General features: G+C 37.4%; 1 protein-coding gene and 2 long non-coding RNA genes across 3 annotated transcripts in view; 1 reads left to right on the top strand and 2 right to left on the bottom strand.

The window, feature by feature from the left end:
* The window catches only part of ptprfa (protein tyrosine phosphatase receptor type Fa), a 223,700-nt gene that overhangs the window by 47,664 nt on the left and 152,857 nt on the right, over window positions 1-23,179 (top strand). The gene's annotated exons all lie outside the window — the stretch shown is intronic.
* Window positions 3,773-4,626, bottom strand: LOC123970858. Its single transcript, XR_006825078.1, has 2 exons — window positions 4,541-4,626; window positions 3,773-4,456 (listed from the first exon to the last, which is right to left on the bottom strand). It is a non-coding gene; the product is annotated as an uncharacterized LOC123970858 (long non-coding RNA).
* On the bottom strand, window positions 5,345-7,266 carry LOC123970860. The gene is made up of 3 exons (XR_006825080.1): window positions 7,164-7,266; window positions 6,721-6,841; window positions 5,345-5,459 (listed from the first exon to the last, which is right to left on the bottom strand). It is a non-coding gene; the product is annotated as an uncharacterized LOC123970860 (long non-coding RNA).

Genomic DNA, 23,179 nt, shown 5'->3' on the forward strand with positions numbered 1-23,179 from the left:
TGCCAATGAAATGTTCCAGTCTCTGCAATAGGATCTGATGGTCAATGGTATCAAATGCAGCACTAAGATCTAATAAAACCAGTACAGAGACAAGTCCTTTGTCTGATGCAATAAGGAGGTCGTTAGTAATTTTCACCAGTGCTGTCTCTGTGCTATGATGAGCTCTAAATCCTGACTGAAAATCCTCAAATAAACTATTGCTCTGTAGAAAGTCACACAGCTGTTTAGCAACTGCTTTCTCCAGGATCTTAGAGAGAAATGGAAAGTTAGATATAGGTCTATAGTTGGCTAAAACATCCGGATCAAGTTTGGGCTTTTTCAGAAGAGGTTTAATTACAGCTACTTTAAAGTACTGTGGTACATAGACTGTTTATAAAGATAGATTGATCATATCTAGTATAGAAGTGCTGACTAAGGGTAAAACATCTTTAAGCAACCTAGTCGGGATGGGGTCTAAGAGGCAGGTTGATGGTTTAGATGAAGAAATTATTGAAGTTAGTTGGTAAAGATTGAGGGAAGCAAAACAGTCTAAACATATATCTGGTTCTACAGCTGTTTCTAAGGTTCCTGAGTTAAGAGATAAGTTGGTGCCAGTTGAGGGCAGGTCTTGGTGAATTTTGTTTCTAATAGAATTTTATCATTAAAGAAGCTCAAGAATTCGTATAGACTAAATGACACTATTGAAATGTCAATAAGGATCTGATACATACAGTTAAATAGCTATAGGCCTGCAAGATGATTCTTTAGAGCAAGAATATAAAAGTCACTGCTTCCTTTAAAGGCTGTGTCACACTACAGGAGTAGCGTTGGCAGGGGAGTTATTTTTGTTGCCATCTCAGTGTAAGGTTGTAGCCCTGTGTAGAGGCTTATGATTAAAACACTACTTCTAGGCACCTAGAAGTAAACCCTGTATATTGTATGATTTCTTGACTAATCAATTAGTTGATTTAATCAACAAATTTGTAAAATGTAAGTTCTAATGTTTACCCAGAAATGTAGAATCAAATCAGAGAAAACTATTTCGCAACCTTGTCCAAGTATTTATTTTGCAGCACTAGGTTTAATTGCACATGGAGATACACTACTAATACTTGTAGGTACAGCGAGATACAAAAGTATCATAACAGTGCTGAAAAATTGCTTGTTTTGCCGTTCAGTGTTAAGTCTCCAAATTTCACGCCTGCACAAATTTAAATACAAAAGACGTTTCAAATGGTTCGGATCTTCTATTGTACATTACTAGGATATTTTACACATGTCACTTATGCATCACCTGGGGGTGATGATGTCACAGTGGGTGAGACACATCCCTTTCGTGTGAGAGACCTGGGTTCAATTCCCACTGTGACACATCCACCAATGTGTCCCGGAGCAAGACACTTAACCCGTAGTTGCTCCAGAGGCGTGTGACCTTTGATATAATTAGCAATTGTAAGTCACTTTGGACAAAAGCGTCAGCTAAATGAATAAATGTATATGTAATGTTTCAATCCAGACATTGCAGTGATTTGTTCCTGTTCAGTTGCACTAAATCAATTGAGAAATTGAACCAAATCACAGAAAGACCACTTCTCTGTTTTCAGTTGTGATGATTTACATCTTCTTTGAACCCTCAGCTGTCCTAATACTGTCCCATTCCAAATTTATTACAGTCGTCCCCTCCCCCACTCCCTCATCTTTATATATCATCAATCACTTATAAGGTGTTAATTGAAGAAATCATTTTTGCGATGACTTATTTAAATGTCATTTACTGTTCTGCTGTTCTTAGCTCCATTTAGCCTGCTACTTAGTTGAATATATTGGATTTGCGGTGCCTGTGCTGGCAGACTGCTAATAACAGAAGCATAAATGGATTGTTCCATGAGAATGTAAAGCTTCATCTTGATTAAGATGCAAGTTATTCTATGAAATGGGTACCATTTGGGTCCACAACGTTTGATGAGATGCATAAGTCACAAATAATATCCTAAAGTGTGTTTCCAAAGCATAAAGCTATTAATTCAAGTGTTCTTGTTAGCATGATATATAATTTAAAAAAGACTATGCCTAAAGAGTAACACACTATTTTTAATAGTATTTCATTATTACATGGCCATTTTCACATGTCCGTACTGACCAACAAGACATTTGCAACTAAAATATTGCCAAATAAGTTTATTATTTTTTTCAAACCATGATCATTTTCAGGATTATATTTTTAAACACAGATTTTTTTAAACATTACTTTTTGTCAATATTTTATCATTTTTGTGCGTCCCACAGTTTGACTTACCACCCCGCCACACTAACTTGTTTTCTGCATAACAAATGTACTGTTGCTGTAAATAACATCACAAAGAGGAATTGACATCATTTAAGCTTTTGGGGCTGCCTAGAACAAAGGCAGGCAATGTACTGACATTGATTTACATTGTTTTTTTGTTAATTTTTTGTTTGACAAGCTCAAACCAAGCACCCCCTCACTCAAAATACATTGGGAATTCTTATTCATATTTTTAAACAATTATTGCAAAGAAAATAATATTTCATGTATGCTACGTCAGGAATTTGACCACATGGAGAACTGCAGCCATTTGAGGAAGAAATTTACCACCCCATCACATACCACCCCTTCCACAATAAAACTTGTGACAGGGTATATCAGTGCGGCGTGGTATGAAGGCAAGCAGCCCATAGCACTGCTAAGGTGTTATGGAAGCCCATGTTGCTTTGATAGTCTGTGTTGTTGGGTCTGGTGTTTCTTATTTTACTCTTGACAATACACCATAGACTCTCTATGGGGTTCAGGTCAGGCGAGTTGGCTGGCCAATCATGCACAGTATTACCATGGTCAGCAAACCTAGTGTTTTGGCCCTGTACTCAAAAAACGAATTATCCCTAAAACGTTGACTTTAAGTATTTTAATTAAATGTAAATTTTTCATCTAATTTTATTACATAAGTTCAATGTAAAAGGTGACATGTAATGCAATGTTTTTCTATCATGTTTAGTCAGTTTGAATAAATGACATAACTTTGTCAGATTTGATTAAATTAAATTAATGTAAACCTATAAGTATTATGTGTTTATTCAATTACTACATATGAAGTTTACGGGAATTTCTACATAAACCTTACGTGTTTATTAAGTAAGTACTAACTATAAAGTTTAGGGAAACTTCTACATAAACATTATGTTCATATATGTATTATACCTGCGTAATGCATTTCAAATTAGCTATTATATTAATAATATAATAAATATATATATAATAATATAATTAATAACTCACAAGCAACACATACAACAACTGTAAAAATCGTCTAATGGCAAAGTGCACAAGGTTTTCCAGTAAACCTGTACTATAAAGGCTAAAGAATAAAGAAATAAAAAATAAAGGTTTTCCACCAGAATAAGTATTTCTACTGTATTCAGTAACTTAAAAATAATTTTAAAATAATCTTTTAAAAAATAGCCATTCAAAAGAGCCTTTTTTTCAATACAATACTCGTTTAAAATATGATTTTCCAATACCAGTTTGAACAATATAACATCAAGATTTACATGTTTACATATTTGGATGGTCGTCTTGACCTAACTGCTGACAGACTGATGGCGTGATGCACAGGCCTCTATCTTCCAAAAACTTTTTTTTACCACCATTTACAATCTCAATATACACACATATGCATTCCCCTCCAAGAACATCTTACAGTTTTAAGAAAGGACCTGGATAACAGACACATTTAAAACAGGATTACAGCAAAATGAAAAACATTCAATAGGTAAGTGCAGTCCTTGAGATATTTTATAAGTCAGACATGAGAAACATGAAAAAAGGCAAACTGCCTTAATACCTGCATAAAAAGAGGTCTCCCAAGCTGGTATAGGCAACAAAGATCTCAGTGCAAAAATGTCAGGGTCCAAGAGCGGCTTCCTCCACTAATTGCTATGACACACAGCAAATCTGAACAAATCAGAAAGTTCACAGAAAGGGGCAATAGAAGATGCCAAAAGCAATCTAAACACCAAGTTGTTCCAGTGTTTGTTTAAACCACATGAACTAGTGGGGGGGGTGGGGGGGGCTTCATTCAGGCAATCACAATGGCAAAGTCCAATCAGCCAAGCTCAACTATCCAGCACTGTTCTTGTGAGCTCACTGAAGCATCTTAATCTTTAATGTTTGCACCTTTGGGAACGGTTTGTTGCCATCCAAGTTCATCAAAACCTTCTGGAAGAACTCAAATGTGAATTTGAGTTCTTGGGGATAGTTCAGGCTGAGTGTGTAGATCAGGCCAAAAAGCATGGCACAAACGAAGGAAATACATCCTAGCTCGCTTAGCAGTTCCACACCCTCGACCACCACTCCAACATCTGCTGGCTTGTCCTCTTCATCGGCACCTTCTCTGCAAATCACATAGAGCCCCATGGTGCTCTGTGCGATCTCTCTCTTAGCTTCCTCACTGTTGACATCCTAATGGTGAAACATAAATTGACAATTTTGAAATAAAGAAAACATTTTTAATACTAAGAGTTCACATTAAATTTTGATACTGACCAAGTACTCCTTGATGAGAGTGTTGCTGTCCTCACTGAGGTAAACACACAGGCTTCAGTCCCTCTTGAGCTCAATGTCTTCACTCTAAAAAATAAATCATACATAGCACCTCAGAACTTTTAGCCATGTTGTTGTCCAGTCAAAACTGTGAGACAAGTGTTGTGAAGAAAATACAATATTCCTAGGCTTTGATTTTTAAGGCCTTGGGTAATAAGTCAAGTTGCATTCTTAAGCCTTGAATACAAGAGTGAAAACGACAGTCAGGTAGGGCTGGACGATATGGCCAAACATGTTATCACGATAAAAAGTTTCATATCTTTCAATATATTGATAATTATCACGATAAGTATCAAATCTCCTGAGTGAAAGTTGAAGGAACCTGATGGTTAATTGTGGTTTAAACTCTTCTTTATAGTCAACACCTGATGCCAAACTTCACAAATCTGAGGTAGAACATTCAAAACAAGTATGATCAAATCTTTGTCAACAAATATGCGCGAGTACATTTAAGTAAAAGCTTTTTTCAGTCCTTTTTCCTCAACAAATACAACATCTTAATAAAATAAATTAAGTCATACTTTGTGCATGATTCAAGTGAATATTTATTGAATATTTGTTATATTGTTATTGAGAAAAATTATATTGTGATAATTATTGTTATTGTTTTAGTGACCTGCCCTACAGTCAGGATGCCACACTGACCAGATGAAACTAAGCAACAGTTACTGATATAAGGGTTCTTTTGATAAACCTGCAATTATTACCTCCCACAAATTCTATTAAATGGAAATTACATGCACTTGCCTTAGCTGTAGGAGCCATGAGGAATCGGATCTTCCTTCCAGCAGCTCCTCCTCTACTGCTGAAGACCTTGATTAAGTTGGCTGTGTATTTGTCAAGCTGTGCCAGGAACATTTATCTATGACAGAAATGGTGAAAGAAAAGAGATGTACATGAGGAATTATTTTCTGAGTTACAAAAAAACAAAAGAACAAGTCACATTTGGACACTTTGGACTATAAAAAGCCAATATTGTCTTCGTATTGTCATATAATTGTCTATAATTTCAGCCAATAATATCAGATAATATAAAATGCCCATTATGGGCTCAGACTTAGGGCTGGGCAATAAATCAGTAATGATAATTATCGCAATATAATTTTCCTCAATAACAATAATAACAAATGAATGAATAACTAATGTTCAATATATCGTCAATAAATGTTTGATTGAATTAATTTTAATCACGACCGAGTTAGCGCTTAATTTTTCTATTAAGATATTTATTTTGTTGATTAAAAGGGACTGACAAAAGATTTACTAATCATATTTTTTGAAAAAACATGTTATCATAATTGTTTTGAATGTTCTACCTCAGATCTGTGAAGTGATCCAGTGTTTGGCAACAAGTGTTTGTCATGTTCTGACCATAAAGAAAGGTTTAACCACTCAATTAACCATCTGGTTTCTTCAGTTTTCACTCAGGAGCACAAATCGGCCTTTAAACTTGAGAAAATATTGATTTCACATTTATTGTGAAAATTATCGATATTGAATGGTATAAAATCAATTTTTCATGCTAACATTTTTCACCATATCGCCCAGCATTAAAATATATAAATATATATATATATATATATATATATATATATATATATTGTTTTTGAATGTTGTTTTTTTGCCCTCATATTTCACTGACAAGGTTTGTCCTGTAAATATGCTCAACTATTAAAGCTGGGTTTATTTATTCACAGATTTCACAAATCCATTTGGCTATCTAAATATTAATTAATAAGGTAATGTTGTTGTGCATATTACAGAGACATGGTTTCCCTATATTCGATGCATCGCTGCTGCTGCATTATGACCACTGCTTTTAAAATTTCACTCAATTATTTAATATTAATGCGGAACAAATGATTTTCACCTGCACACTGTGTGAGCACTGTAAACCACGCTTTGCTAGCTTCCTCTCCTCATTAATCTAAGGGCATCTATGCGACAGGTGCTGTTATCAGAGCAGCGGAGTTAGCGAATGAGAGAGAGCGAACAGCACAAAGTGACGCTGAAAGCGAGTGAGAAATAAGTTGTCAGTCTGGCGGTAAATGTACAGTGTAGGTCACAGTGTGTCCGTCAATAGAAGTCTGTCTGTTTTTTCCACAGACGGTTTATTGCCGTACCTGTGATGTTTTTTTATAGCAAGCCGGAGTTCCGGAGACGTATCAACAAGTGTGAAGTCCGCTCTGCCCCCTCCGTCTGCATGATACTGCTGCGGTTGAGCGGCTAACTAAGCGGCGCTAACTACAAACAGCCACAGCAAAACTAGCAAAAACTGATCCATTCACAAGCTCCTTCACCCACAGTCAAACACATACGGATGCTTATTTACTGCCGAATCAAATCAAATCCTTGTGCTAACAGCTGAAGCTGCTCCTGTGCATACACTCTATGTTAGGAACGAATGTTTTACAGGCTAACATTAGCAAAGCATTGCACACACACTCGCATTTACCAAAAAATATTTGTCTTTGTAAAACATAAAACACATTTAAATCTATGTACTTTGAACTAAATAACACATTGCTACACAGTAAAACAACAGATGGAAAACAATTGGACTTACCTTATAAAACTTATACGTCACGTCCACGTTCCATGTTTTGCTGCTCAGTCAAAAGAATACAGGGCAAAGCAGACTATGCGCATGTGCAACAGTAGAAGGACATGCACACAGCCTGCTTTTGGAGCTAGTAAAGTTTATTCGATTAGTTTACATTCAGTTTATATTAAGCATATTTATGGTGTGTTTAATTATTTTAACTACAAACACTTTTGATACTATATATTTTAGTTACATTTTACATAAAAAATCACTTCATATTTAGGATGGCCAATAATCATTCTTTAAAATTTAATCCGTTTGTTTACATTCAGTTTATATTACGCATATTTACATTGTGTTTAATCATTTTTAATAAATTAACTTTTGATTGCATGTATTTCAGTTACATTTTACTTGTGTTTGTGATAGCCAAGAATAATTTTTTTGAGTGGCAGGTACCACATCCTGTTAGAAAATGAAATCAGCATCTCCATAAAGCTTTACACACATTTTAACATTTTGACTTCAATTATATTCTTTTTCTTTTCTTTTTCAGGATATTCAAATTTTCTGAGATGCACCTAAGATTATAGTATAGAAGTAGCTCTCTTTCAAAAGCTGCTGTGAGGGAGGAGGCCTCTTTGCATTATATTAGGCCAAACATACCAATCTCTTAATACATCTGTAATATCAGCAGACTATGATATTTTCACAATAACAGCAACTTCAGGGTTTTTTTATGCAAGTTCTCAATTACATTTCCAATTTTAATGTATCCCCTCCACTAGTTTTTAAAAAGTAATTTTTTTTTAACCATTGTTAATCTTAGTGTATTATTGGCTTTTGTATTAATAAAACATAAACTAAAACACAAACATACAGTAGTAGAATATCATTCTCAAATAAAAGTAGAAGTACTTCTGTAAAACTATACTTGAATAAAATTAAAAACAAGTTCCGTTAAAATGTACTCAAAGTGAACATTACTACATAACATTTTTAAAGGGGGCATATAGCCTTACTAGAATGAACCAAAAAGAAGACCAAACTCCACCATTAAACAAAGATGACAGAACCATGTGTGTGCAACAAGCACTATTAAGCCATATAAATGATATAGCCTGAGATTTCTAATAAAATAAAACATCACCAAAGCAGACACTGTTTCTATACAAACAATATAAAATCCACACCAACTGCATCCCACAATCATCTAACAACATATTTAAGCAGAGGAGAAAATGCATAGTTTCTGCACACAGTGTAGTGTGCACACACAATACTATGTTGCCTGGTAATGCACTGGTTGTTGACATCCTCCTCTGTACAGTGAGCTTGTTGCTCCCCTGTCTGAACACCATTCTGTGAGCTTTGTGCATTGCAGTGTCCTCTACAATCGCTCGAGGTTCAACTTCATTCATTCTCAGTACTCAATATAATCAACTTCAAAATAACCCAGCCAGAAAGCCTAGCAATTCTTCAGGTATCTATCAGTTGGGCCTAGACAGAATTTACAAGACAGTCTGAGCCTGCTGTTGTTGATTGGTTTATAAAAATGGGACCTTGGGCTGAAACTAAAATGGACAAACTCACTCAGAACAGGCTCCATAATGAATAGTGAATGCCTGGCCTAACTGGGTGCCTGTTGGTTTGGATGAAAAACCATTGGATGTTGTAACAACCAACTTTTGAGTTTACCGAAGACCAAATACAAAAAGTATTCCCAGTTTGTGAAAATTGCCTGGTGACCAAGTCTAAAATCCAAGTCAAGGTGTTCCCTTAAGGTGTTTTGACCCATCATCTAGCCCAGTCCCACTGTATAACTGAGCTGTGAAAGCAGTGAGCAGTAGCTCTTCAGAGATGCTTTCTGTCTTCCCTCGAGCAGCCATGTATTAGACTTCTGCTTGCTCTCTCTGTTACACCATGGAAGCGGGAAGTTACTGGCAGTTTATGCTGACAGGCCCGTCAGAGAACAGCACTCAAGAACTGGCACGATTTTCTGAATAAGAGGGCAGTAGAGTTGTGCTGTGAAAATCAGTGAGCAAACGTTTGCTCTTCACTCCATCCTCTGTAGAGTTTATTCACTTGATAGATCATGTAATTATGCTATTTATGTTATATAGATTACTTTTAATAGTTTATCATCATCATCTTTAGATTTGAAATTGCACTTAGGTGTGAATGTCAGTGTGAGTGGGTGTTTGTTTCTGTGTGCCCTGTGATGGACTGGCGACCTGTCTAGGGTGTACCCTGCCTTTACTGCAAAAGCGGGATAAGCGGGTATGGACGATGGATGGATGGATCATCATCCTTAAGATGACCCTTCATATAGACACTTTATTTAGTGATATAGCATTACAGTACATTTATTTAGCTGACGCTTTTATCCAAAAAGTGCATTCCACCCAAAAAAGCATTAGCATTAAACACTGACATTGAATGTAAATTGTGACGTGGGGAATTGTACAAAATGGATGGAATTCTACTACTACTGGGCTGTCAAAATCGAAGAATGAAAAAAGCATGGCAAGAAACCAGAGCAGTCTGATCATTAGACAGGTTTTAATCAAACCCATGGGTTTGGCAAATTTATTTGGAAGAGAAAACAACAAAGCTAGACAGTAAGATTCAAACATCAACTGTCATAGTACAGAGCCACTTAATGCTTTGACCTACTGTACTGCACTTTGGATGTGTATGTACACAGTTTTCCTGTGTAATGAGACATTTTTACTGATATTTTGAAGGTGGTCACTCTCAGATTTGACCTGCAAATAAAGTAGTTTAGATAATCTGGATAAACTACTTCTAAATCTGATTATTGTTATAAACAAAACCAATAATAAGAAACAATTTGTAAAAAAAAAAAAAGCTGAATTGTTCTTAAAGAAAGCACATTATTTTGCTGTCCTGAAATGAGGCTGTTAGCATCTCGCAAAAAATAACCACTGTTTGTATGAATCCCTTTCTATTGAATCTTTTGAATTAAATCTTTTTCTTTTCTTTGAATGAAGCTAACAAAAAGGGTTAAGGGTAATTTTTTGAATGGAGTGCTTTTACTTTTTATTTTCTTTATTACTGTTAGAGGCTAACTATATTGACCTCTGCACAGCTAAGTAGATTCCCTTTCCTATCTAAGCTGTATTATTATTGAAGAACGTTGCATGTGCAGCTCTCTCCCCTTCTCAGGGGATGGTTAGTAAGAGAACTGTGAAAGGCACTGCAGTGTGTCTACCTTGGGTGTCCAGAAGTAGGGAGCTGGATTTTTTATATGTCACTTTGACTGATCATAGGTTGATTTGCATGGCTGCTCCCTCTCCACTCCACAGCCTAATGAGTCTCTGTGAAGAGAAGACACTTTGTGTGAAACTGTTGTCACTTGTCATTGTGAATTGCCTCTGAAACACAGCTTTATTCCGCCTCACATAACATTTGACTGCCTGGCTGCATGCCTAGACACCATTAAATTCTTGAGCCCAAATGAGAAACAGGCCTGTAAGAAAAGTGTGCTGCTGTGGGTGACAATGCGATGTGAAACAATTGACAGTAAAGTCAAGAATTGAGGAATAGTTTTGTTGAAGAATTGTTGTGACCTACGAACAGTATTAAGGACCAGTCATTTCTGGGACATCCTCTACCACACTCATTTTCCACCTGCTTGCTGTTAATCTAAGGTAGGTTGACATCTGTAAGACTCTTTCTACTGTGCTGGCCTGCAAATAATTTGTAGCAGGGTGCGAATTATACAGTGACAACCGGGGGGGTCAACTTTTCTTTCAGGTCAAAAAGAAAGCCCACTACAGCGCAGGCAGTAAACAAAAATTTTACAAAGCTTACAATATCCTTACATATTTAACTAATGTGTGCAGTCTGTAGATGATGATAAATCAAATTCATTACACTAGTTCACGGGTGCCCCATACCACACGACAACTTTGGTAGTCAGAGGTCACTATTCTACAGACTTTCAGAAACTCAGAAAACTTTCAGAAACTCAGACACACAACAGCTGACCATCATGACCTCTCTAAACAGACCCACACAATGTTGAACCGGAACCAAAGACACCATCATAAAATACAGTCTGCATTATCATATCTAATTCCTAATTCTTATCATTTCAAGTATTAAGTTTCAACTTTTTTGTTAGCAAATATCTCCTTTCCTCCTGCTTATGTTGAATGTGAATGAAATGTAATCTGCATTCAATAAAGCAATAGTCATACACTGTTGGGGAATTGGGAATTTTTATGGTCTCTGTAAATAATAATGAACAGAGTACTGTCCAGTCCTGCTGTATATAAAAAATGCAATGATATGCCTTTTGTTATGAATTGGGGCTATATAAATAAAACTGAATTCATTTGAAATAACAAACCTGGATTTTAACATTTACCTAGTCAGGTAAAACTCCTGAATTGAAAACAAATATCCAGAGTGAAAACAAATATCATGCTGATTGTAGAAAGACTCACAAAATACTTGAAATTATAAATTCTATATTGATGTCAAAATATGTATCTACTATAACTAATCCTCAATTTCATTGCTCATGCCTAAGCACCAGTGTTGAAATGATAAAGTGGCAATGAAATGACAGGGTGGGCTATCAGCTAGCTAACATCACATAGCTCTTTTAAAGTAAAAGAAATGCTAATTACAAAACTCTGAAGGTAGGAAAGCAGGTGCGTAAAGCAGTTAGATAGCTACTGACATTAACTTACCGTGTCTCCACCAGCGTGTGGTGGATGTGGGCAGACAAGACGTTCAACTAACGTCAAGGTTAGGAAATGGTATGGCCCATTTTAGGGGTGTCAGAATATAAGGCAGGAGTATGGGAAATATATTGTAATATTTACAATGACAGGTAAGAAAGACCCCCTTAAACTGTTGTTTTTGCCTTGTTTAGTGGGGTCCAAGCCTTAATTAGGGAGGGGTCAGACCCCCCTAATCCCCCCGTAATTCGAACCATGGTTAAAAGGATAGTAATAATAGTATTTGTAGATAGTAAATTTAAAACAGGCGTACATTTCATCTAACAGTTGGGGGGGACAATAAACATAAAATTTCTCAAGAACAATTTTTGAAGGAGACACAAAAAATACAACAGAGGGAAGCCTTACTACTATTATTAGTGTAGCATGGAGACTGTGATGTTAACAAAGTGCCATGGCTTTTTGTTGTTGGCTATTCATACTGGGGTCCATTCAATTGTATGGGCATAATGAAACTTTGATTATTAAATAATTTTAAAAAATTGCCCTATTTCTAGTAGCCTAGATCAGTGGTTCCCAACCTTTTTACTTTGGCACCCCCCTACTTTTATCTAAGAAAAGCTGAGCCCCCCAAACAGCTGACAAAACAGGCACACAGAAAAAGATGATGTAATTACTTACTAATAGCAAACAAATGAAGTCAAATGACACCTCCATGGCTCTGTGTAAATCAGTGCCGGCTCTTGGTCGGCCTTCACCAACAGTCTCCTGGTGTTTTGTTTCTTGGTATTGTTTAATACCAAGAAAAGGGGTTGATAAGTTGTAATATTTACAAAATATAGGCCTACAGCTTGCACTAACTAAGTGTTTTCAACATGTACTTTACTTGGGCGGGCCGTACAGGTATAGTTGCATTAGTATTTTGCAGAGAAACTGTGAGGGAGAGGTTATCCGATATTGTGTCAATGGACACGAAGGAAATGTTACATTACGGAGCGACAGAGAACGCACCACTGCAGATGTCACTCACTAACGTTAAGTTTCAGTTTCGATCCACATGCCGCGCACTTGAAAACTGAATCACGGGTGAGTTTATTAAACAAACACGGCGACTTCATGAAACATACTGCTGATGGAGAAAGTCAGCAGAGACACATACGGGGAGAGAGAGACAGAAAGAGGCGGAGCAAGCCGGCGTATTTGCCATGAGAGACCAGAGGTGCAGGCTAGGTGTGTGTTAGTGTGGGGAGAAGAGCAGAGGAGCAGATTCAAGTAAATAAACACTAAACTAACACTGTCAATGAGAGCTCAACAGTCCAATGTGTGGGTGTGTCGAGGTTCTGTCTCGGGTCCGCGACACCAGATCGTGGTTTGCAATTTTGGTCTCTGTTTCAAAACCGTTATAGCCCTATTATTAAAGTAGTCTGCCTACTATTTTCAGTGAGAAAAAATTGTATACAGACTTTTGTATAAATTAGCCTATGTAGTATTATGTAGTCCCATTTAGAGGACAGTTAATTTGGCTTTGGTACTCTTGAAAAGTTTGTATCTGGATCAGGGTGATCCAACACGTAAGTAAGATGGTGGTCTCTGGCCCCCAGGTTGCGAACCACTGGCCTAGATCATTTCTTATCTCACCATTTTAATTCTACATAATTCTCCACCTTAAAGTGTTTCCTCACAAACTACTACAAACTAATCTGCTTACATTGCTTTTCCCTTCAGACACATACAGCTACACCTGTCTCTCTCTCTCTCTCTCTCTCTCTCTCTCTCTCTCTCTCTCTCTCTCTCTCTCTCTCCCTCTCCATCTCTCTGCTCTGGTGACTTTATTTTTCAGCAGTTATATTCACCCCCGCTGCAAAGTTGTTATTTAGCTTTTCGCCGTATCTCCTCTTTGCTGCTTTGAATTCTTTAGTCAGTGTGTTCCTGGCCAGGTTGGACCGGACTCTGTCCCCATTTCTGAAGGCCTCCTCTTTGGTCTGACAAAGCTGCCTGAGGTTCATCAGTTTGGAGAACACAGTGCCGGGTTTTTATATCTCTTATACTTACTACTTCTTTCTTTCTTTTTCTATAAAAGCAGCAACACGACCAAAGCAGCATGAGAGAATTGCACTGACCCAAACAAAGTCCCTGCTGCATTTCTGTACTTCTGCATACTGCAAACCACTTCAATGGTTTGTGAAGGTATAACTATGTACCATAAATAGAAAGAGTTTAAATTTAAGTAGCCTTTCCATTATTAATAACGACAAAATGGGCTACTGCAGTCCATTTATTGATTTTCTGCCCCAAATTGCCCCTTTTGTCGCTGTATGAATAATAAGATTCTAGACCACTTCTCAGTTGCAGTTTGGCTGCTGTCTGGCCTTCAGCATGTGGCTCAAGTTGTTTTTAGGAATCTGTAGTGGGCAGAGAGTACTGTCTTGGAGATGGTGGTTAGATCTGGCAGTGCAGTGGTGAGGGAAAAAATTGTAAGGTAGCCAAGGAAGATAGGCCCTTTAAAAAATAAGGCAGAACATGTGACATGATACCCTGCTTGTGGCATCTTTCAAGTTGAGGGGGTTGATCTAACAGAAGCAACATTGCAAATGTTCAGGACAACTACAAATACCCTCAGGTCCCGCAGGCCCATACCGGCCCATACCAGCCTAGCTACAGAAGAGAAGGTGATTTTAGTAATATTAATACAGTATTTTTACATTGGTACCAATCTGCTGAAATCACTTACATTTTGTCTGTAGCTGGCAATTTAACTGTCTGAGCAGGCAAAACTATTTTACCACTAATTACCCCTCTACAGATGCAGCGATCTAGAATGGCCGGCTGGTCCGTAACAGGGCCCATGCAGATCGGTAGCGGATCCCCACTGGGTCCCTGCTGGATCCTTGGCTATAATGAGATCCACCCCGCCAATGACAAAGCAAAGTGAACACAGCCCCAACTCGTAAAGGCTGGGCCCAGTTGTTCAAAAAGTTTAATCTGGATCAGAAAGATCTGGATTTGGAAATCCCATGTTTTGCTAACCATGATCAAGTAATCCATCTTACTTACGTGTTGGTTTTTCAAAGCAATATTGGATTGGATCACCCTGATCCAGATACAAACTTTTCAAGAGTACCAAATCCAAATTAACTGTCCTCTAAATGGGACTACATATCACAATGTAGGCTACTAGCTATAAAAAGAACAACAGGTAGAATATCCATCGTGGAATCACTTTTCGTCACTTGTGGGGCCACAAGAGACAGAAAACACCACAATAAAACTATACAAACATTTCTTTCCATTTTTAATTTCAGACCCCTCATCTGACCCACAACAAATAAATAAAAACAGCTCTTCTTATCATATTTAATGTGCATGGGGCTGAGTGCTTTCCACACAGAGCATAATTTCCCCCTAACATCTAACGAAACCGTGTGATTTTTGAAGAGAGTCTTGGGACTTTCTCCCTGGGTGACAAAGGAGTCTATCGGGTAGTGTTTTACTGTATTTATAAAAATTTGACATGTGAAAGGAGACACTACATTTTTAAGACAATATGTTGGTTGTTGGGGGCTTTGGTGTCTGGCTTAAAAGCACTGCATATATAAAGACAAAAAGGAGAAGTGGGAGAGAGAAAGGGAGCACATCACATTTTCTGAAATAAGAGTTGAATTTCTTCACAAACTCACTAAGGCACATTTCTGTAGGGATTTCCTTTTGATGTGACAAGTGGCTCCATCACACAGTGACAACAGTATGAAATGTCTAGGATTCCCTTTCTCGTTGTTCCTTTCTGTTATGTTATGAATGATCATAACATTGATCATAACATTGTATGAACAAAACATTGTAAACGTGAAAGTAAAATCTTGATTACTGTGCCTTTTGACCCATCATATATGCTTAATAAGTAAATACTGGTAGTTGGCAATGATATTGATAATAATAATATTGCTGAATTTTGGGAAATGCGTAATTTCTCCTATTGGCTGGAAAATGGCATGGAAATTGGATTTTTGAGTTGCTGGTACTATATGTCTACTTAACAAACAAGCATCAGTCAGCTTCAAAAAAATCTATTTCTACATCAATTCTAATGTGCTATTTCTACATCAAATCTAATGTGCTGTAGTCCAAGAATTCACATAGAGAAGCTAACCAAAATGTATCTGTGCTGATGACTTCCACTAATGTTGTGGTGGATCACTGTACAACAATGTAAACATTATGCAAAAATGCCAATAACACAGCTTTGAAAAGAAAATGTTAAAATGCAGTAACATTTAGATGGTCAGCAGTACCCCTCATGGCCGTCAGGCTTTAGCTGAGACTTACTTTGATGAGACTTGAGATTTGAAATTTGATTTGAACTTGTGTCCTAATTATCTCAACTGTCTTGAGAAATGTGAACATTTGAGATTTTTTTGCTGGGGGAGCGGGGGTTTTACAATCACGATGCCGGCTCAACGTCGTGATGTATGTCAGCCATCACTGATGGATGATGGCATCGTCTATCAGCCCAACCCTATTAGCTAGTCTGAGTATTATCAATAAGATTGTTGCCATACTTTCTAACAGTTAAACTGCAGTAAGTAATGCTACTGTAGTGAATGGGTCTTCCACTGTGGTGTTGTCCTGCGCAGTTATGTTGCATTATTCTATATTATGTGAGTCACAGAAGTTACAACGACGGTGAAGAAGCTATATACCTGAGTATCGGTTAAACGACAGTTAAGACATTACGAAGCAAACAGCGGAAGATCCATGCTGGCTGTCCCTGCCTTGCATCACTATGGGCTAGTAAACAAATAGCTCCACATTTGCTTTGTACAGTTACATCATTTCTTGCAGGCTGAAATCAACACTTTGACATAATGCCAGTGGTACACAGGATAGTAATATAGATTGCGTTAGCTGTTGAAGTAATGTGGCAAGACATACAATGGAACATTAGAAATTGGTCGGCGTTAGCAAGCTAATGTTATGTACATGAGCCAACTAAAACACAGAATCACAATATATTTCACATGCTTTGGATTTCACAGAAAATACGATCTGGATTTCTTCCTATTGGAGGCAGCATACATACTTTCAGAGGTAACCAAGAAAGCTGGTTCATTTTTATGTAAAGTTACAGCCTGTTCACAGCTTGTTTCTATTTATTAAAGGCAATAAAAAAGTTATACATGTCATAAAAAACTACATAAAAGAGCAGCCCTGGAGCAAGATAATTAGTGTTGGGATAGAGGGTGTTTAAGAACTACCACTTGGTAGTGTAATGCACCAATAAATGGTCATGTAATCTGGTTTACGATTCATATGTTTTATGATTATGTTTTATAATCATCTTGTATTTGTCCATTAAACAAAATGTTCACGAAAATGAATTGCATCTTAATTTATCCTGTCATTTATCAACAAAGTAATTTCCCTTTCTCTACGAAAGGAAAACCTTCTACCCTGAGCATCTGGCTACATCATATTTCCCATAAAAAGCCTCCCTCCTAACTAAACAACCTCCCTCAGTGGCTCTAGCCATGCATGTTCTATAGCTGTTTTCTGGCTTTCTGCTCGCTGTAGGGGTGCTGGATGATGTAGTTTCTGTGCCACAGTTAGTGTGTAATCTCTCATCTCATCTCCAGATGACATGACTGGCTGTCCAGACATTAAGAGTTCCAGATATATCAGATTTTATATTTGCTTCTGACCATTTTGATCTCCAGTAAAAATGATCAACATTACAAGGTGTTGATTGACATTTACTTTTACCCACTCAATTATTCATGTTTTCCTGGTGGACCAACCCTATGACAGCGCTTTTCGTGTAAACTCTTAATAAAGCAATAATAACTAAGTGGCTCAAGATGTAGCGCCTTTATTTCTAAGACCTCAAAGCTAACTGCCAGTTCAGTTTAATCCTGGTCATTGCTTTGAAATGTTTGGTGCCATTTAGAGAATAGTTTTAAGTTTTTAAAGATAATTTCCATTGTGGGCATGTAGCATAGTAGTCAGGTTAAAAAGGCCACTGTATAATGTGTATACACTTATGTGAAATTAAGTTTATTCCAAAAGCACTGTTTTAATAAAGTGATGTGATTTTCTTGGCATTGGCACTGTCCCGAAGCTATGAGAAGCCGCCTAGGCCAAAATTTTATACTTTGCTTGCTCATACATACTTACATGCTCGCACATACATACATACTGTCATACTCATACATACATACATACACGCTTGCACATACATACATACTCGCTTGCACATACATACATACTGTCATTTGTAAGTATATATATCCGCAAGGTGAGTATTTATGTATGCGCAAGGTTAGTATGTATATATGCACGAGTTTAAGTATGTATATATGTGAGGGTATGTGTGTATGCGCAAGGTGAGTATGTATATATGCTCAAGGTAAAGTATATATATATATACGCAAACTGAATAGGTATGTATGTGCGAGCTGAGTATATATGTATGTGCGAGTAAAAGTATGAATATATGGGGGTGGGGGGGATCCGTAGTACAGTGGTTAATGCTCTCGCCTTTCACGTGAGAGTTGCTCGTTTTGCGTGAAAGTTGCTCTTTCTAGAACAGAAAATGCAGTATTTCCCTCCTCTCAGGGTTAATAAACTCAGCAGCAGCTCCTGTGGAGTTGAGAGGCTAACAGACAGCATGACCTGTTAATATTGTTAGGTCTCATCTGAAAATATAAAGACACCAAACAACATTGATAATAAATAGATAATAAATAATCACCTACTTATCAAATGGGCAAAAACGTTCCTCTTCCATGTACATTTAGTGATTTGGCTGTCAGTTTTATCCCCACCAAAAGATGAAAAGAATGTTATTATGTCCCCATAACCCCCAGACCTGCTGCAAGGACAGATGCAGTGAGCAGGAATCGATCCCGGGTCTCCCTTGCATTAGGCAAGAGCATTAACCACTGTACTACGGATCCCCACATCCACCCCTTGAACATATATTCATACTTTTACTCGCACATACATATATACTCAGCTCGCACATACATACATATTCAGTTTGCGTATATATACATACTTTACCTCACACATATATACATACTCACCTTGCGCATATATACCTGTATTTATAACCTTGTGCATAAATAAATACTCACCTTGCGGATACATACATACTCACAAATGACAGTATGTATGTATGTGCAAGGGAGTATGTATGTTTGTGCAAGTGAGTACATATGTATGTGCATGCAAAGTATTCAATTTTGGCCTAGGCGGCTTCTCATACAAACCTGCTTCATCCAGTTCCTATAGAGTGAAATATTTTGCCACTGTTTGACAACAAGCAAAGAACAGGCAGAACCCTGTCAGGTGCAGCCAAAATGTAGTAGTTTCATTTGTGCAATCAAAATTGTGCAGAATGTGTCCCACAGTGCACTAATGGCTGTAAGGAACGTTGTGTTTCAATAAATCGCTGCCATGTTTCTTTACATTTTCATCATGGATGTATTGATTTTTCACCACCAGCACACACATACGTACTGCACACCAAATGAAAGCAGATCTCCGGTGGGACATTGTTCAAACAAACTTATAACATGATAGAAAACTAAAAACTGATAGTGGTTGAGTAATTAGCCTCTGTCGTCTTTTTTGCTATACATAAATTACTTAATCAATGATGACATTATAAGACACCTTTACCTTGTAAGAATCAACAACCCCCACTTATACTATATATATATATATATATATATATATATATATATATATATATATATATATATACACACACACACACACATTTTTTAAGTCATCGTTCCAGTCATTGTGAATCATTCATTTGTATCCTTTATTTCATTAAGCAAGAGATCCAATACAATATTAAGCACAAAGTACAATAAATGATGAATGATACACACTTCTTTACACACTTCTTCCAAAGCAGTAAATCAAGTATCAGTAATGACTCCTATTTGGGCTGGTGTACACTTTGAGCACAAACACGCATTATTTCCTTTAATTGGCTAATAAAACAACATAATTTTCAGTAAAATACCCATATCATTTCACCGTAAGTACACAGCTTTAGTTTAGATCTTTATTTGTATGTACTTAGGGAAAACATAGTCTCCTCTACAGATATAGTATAAATCTTCTCCACTTAAGGAATTGTTCTTCAAACCTGTATTTATAACCTTTATCAAAGGCCTGTTTTGTTATTTATCCCATTTAGATATTTTTGGATTGTCTATTATTGTCCATATTTGTTAATCTATTTCATCTAATTCAATTCAACTGGGGAATCATGATGTGATGTGTCCAAACAAAAATGGGACCCAGAAAAGCAAGGTACAGTGGCAGTGGCAGTGGCAGCGTTACGTTAACTAAATGTGAAATGTTTGGCCTTTTCTCCTTAAAGTGGGTCTTAAATGCCCGTAGCCCTTGGCAAAGTACAGTTATTACATAAAGTGCTTTTGCACACTTTTGAGTTCAAAGGTCAAGTAGTTGTATCTTCTGTAAGTGTTGTGAACTCATACAGAGGGGTTAGCCATCAGCTGTCAGTCAAACAGCTAGCAGGACCGTGTTGTTCATGGACTACTGATCTCTAATCTTCTCAGAATGCCGACCATGTTTTTTATATTTTCAAGTTGTTATAGCAGGCATGGTAGTAAGTGTGTTTTGAGTCATGATTGAGTCTGATTTTTTAGCAAGCCATCCACTAGATTTAGTAAAGACAACTTGCAACAGATGGAAAAAATGCTTTGATATTGACAAGAATGGATGAGTCTGTAACCACAAGTCCCCTCTCTGACCTGCACTTTTCAGTGGAGACTAATCTGCTTACTTTTGAATGCAAGCAGGGCCTTCATTTAAGTTGATCGTGTTATCACTGGTTTTTATTTGAATTATTTTATTTATAGGCTACAGCCTAAATATAATTACGGAGGTCCGGACCTCAGTGACCTCATAGCTGTTTACAGCCATGAATGCAAGTAGTAAAACTTACTACAATTCTTATAGTCATTTAATGATGAAGTGATTTAAAGTGGTGTTTCTTTACATTGGGCTGAAAGATTATTTAAGTCTACTTTGCCCATTTTCTTCTCATCAGAAAAGCCTATCCTTGTGGATTACATGTGAGAGGTCAAATGGAGACATTTTTAAGGAAATCGTTAAAGAGAAACAGCAACCACAGGGTCAGAGAAGAATGCAAGTGAGAGGCAACTCACAGCTGCCAGTGAAGTGAGGCGAGGGCACCAGCATGTTTTACATTTAGAGTGTCAAATCTCAGGGTCAGCCAACAGCAGCCATGGGAAATAAATAACTTAACAATGGTACGACCCCCACACTTCTTCTCCAACCACCTCTTCTGCTTCCTTAAAAGTTCTGAATAAACTCTCTCTGCTGGCTTGACTCACATGCTAACTTATTTGGCATTGTGCTGTAAAGGGCAGCATCCCTGATGTACATTGACCATCCTCAGGGCCCCACAGTAACCTGTTGTACAACTTGTATGACTGGATTTCCATGGAAATGTACCTTGGGAGCAAGGTAGAAGTCAAGGAGCAGCTCTTGGCTCTGACTGTACAAATGGGTTTTGAATCTCATTGAACTTTAAAGAGCACACTTATCAGTTGCCAAAAGTTACAGTGAAAATGCCATGCCTTGCTTGCAAAATGCTCTTCTTGGCTCCCTACTGGGGAAATAGGATTTAACCACTGTAGATTTATTTATCATTTTACAACACAACAAGCTGAAGTTGTAGTTACCTTTATGACACAAAATACAAACATCATATACAAAAATTTGGAATACTGATTGATGGTACAGTAAGACAACAGAGACCGAACATGATTGCACATGTTGCTAGGTTTAAGATACTAAAACACTTTGTTAAAGTTACATTAGTAATATTCAATTAAATTTAATTTAATTTATATAGCAACAAATCACAACAACAGTTATCTCAGAGCGCTTTTCATAAAAGAGCAGGTCCAGACCGTACTTTGTGATGTTATTTACAGAAACCCAACAATTCCCACCAAGAGCAAGCACTAGGTGACAGAAACTTCCTTTTAAGAGGCAGAAACCTCGAGTAGAACCATGGCTCAGGGTGGGCGGCCATCTGCCTCGACCGGTTGGGTGAGAGAGAGAGGGAGGGGGCAGCCTACACAATATACACACAGAGGTACAGACAGTAAAGGTAATGTTGCTATAGACTGAATAATGGTACAGATATTTATAGTATTGTTTATGATAATAATCGTAATGTTAATGATAATAATAATAACTAGAACTGCAAGCAGTTGTAAGCGGGGTCCAAGCCACCCCCCTCGTCCCGCAGAGGACGCGCGAGTTGGCCCGAGCAGAGTTATAAATTAAAGGGGTTTGCGGTTATGGAGATCTGAAATGAATGTATGTCTATGGGAGTGTTATTTGATTTACAATATAATAATAGCCCCTCAGGAGGGCGTGACAGATAAGGTTCCCGAGTTTGGTGTAGATCGGCCAACATAAGATCTGACATGACATCCTGTTTTTAGCGTTTCGGCAAAAATTTATTAGCTTGTAATTCGGACATTTTTTGGCGGATGAAAATTCCCTCTACAAACTTTTTTCGGCTTGGTCCATAGATGGTCCGTGCCAAGTTTTGTGCCGATCGGTTTTGCGGCTTTGGAAGAGTTAATTAAAATAGTTAATCGCACAGAGGCGTGTCCTATACCATAGCTGACTTGGGCAGTGAAATGTTTAATTTTTTTAATTCATCTGGTCATAGTTGTCCACAGCTCAAATCAGAATATAAGAAGAAATGTTTTATACCACCTCAAGAAGGCTTCCTATCAGAATGGTAGGAAGGTATTTCAAATGTACAACTGCAGTCCTTAAATCTAAGTAAAGTAATTTCCCTGACATTTTTGTGTTACTTTACTTTTAATAGACGCATGTAACAGGTTTTATACTTCTTGTGAGTATAATCCAATCAATCTTATTTTCATACTGTATATCCGTTGTGTAATTTCATAAATTGTGTTGTATGTCGTGCTCGCATCTCAGAGAAGACTCTGACTGCAACATGCGTCTTTGTAAAGAGAGAAACGGACAGAAAAAGTCTCTAACTCTGCCTGTCAGCTCGCTCTGCTCCGTTAAAACTGAATTTACCATACAGAATTGAATACGAGTGCACTCCAGATTTAGCTGCAGCCAGCTGACCGTGTGCTTCTCCCTATACTGCAGTTCTGTGTCCATGCATGCAGCAAACTGAAAGCACTGTCTGTCGGAGCGTCTACGTGAAAAGAGAAGGAAGACATGGCTGGTAGTGTCTTCAGAGTTGTTAAACACCTCAGC

This window comes from Micropterus dolomieu, linkage group LG05, assembly GCF_021292245.1.
Source record: "Micropterus dolomieu isolate WLL.071019.BEF.003 ecotype Adirondacks linkage group LG05, ASM2129224v1, whole genome shotgun sequence".
Lineage (NCBI taxonomy): Eukaryota > Metazoa > Chordata > Actinopteri > Centrarchiformes > Centrarchidae > Micropterus > Micropterus dolomieu.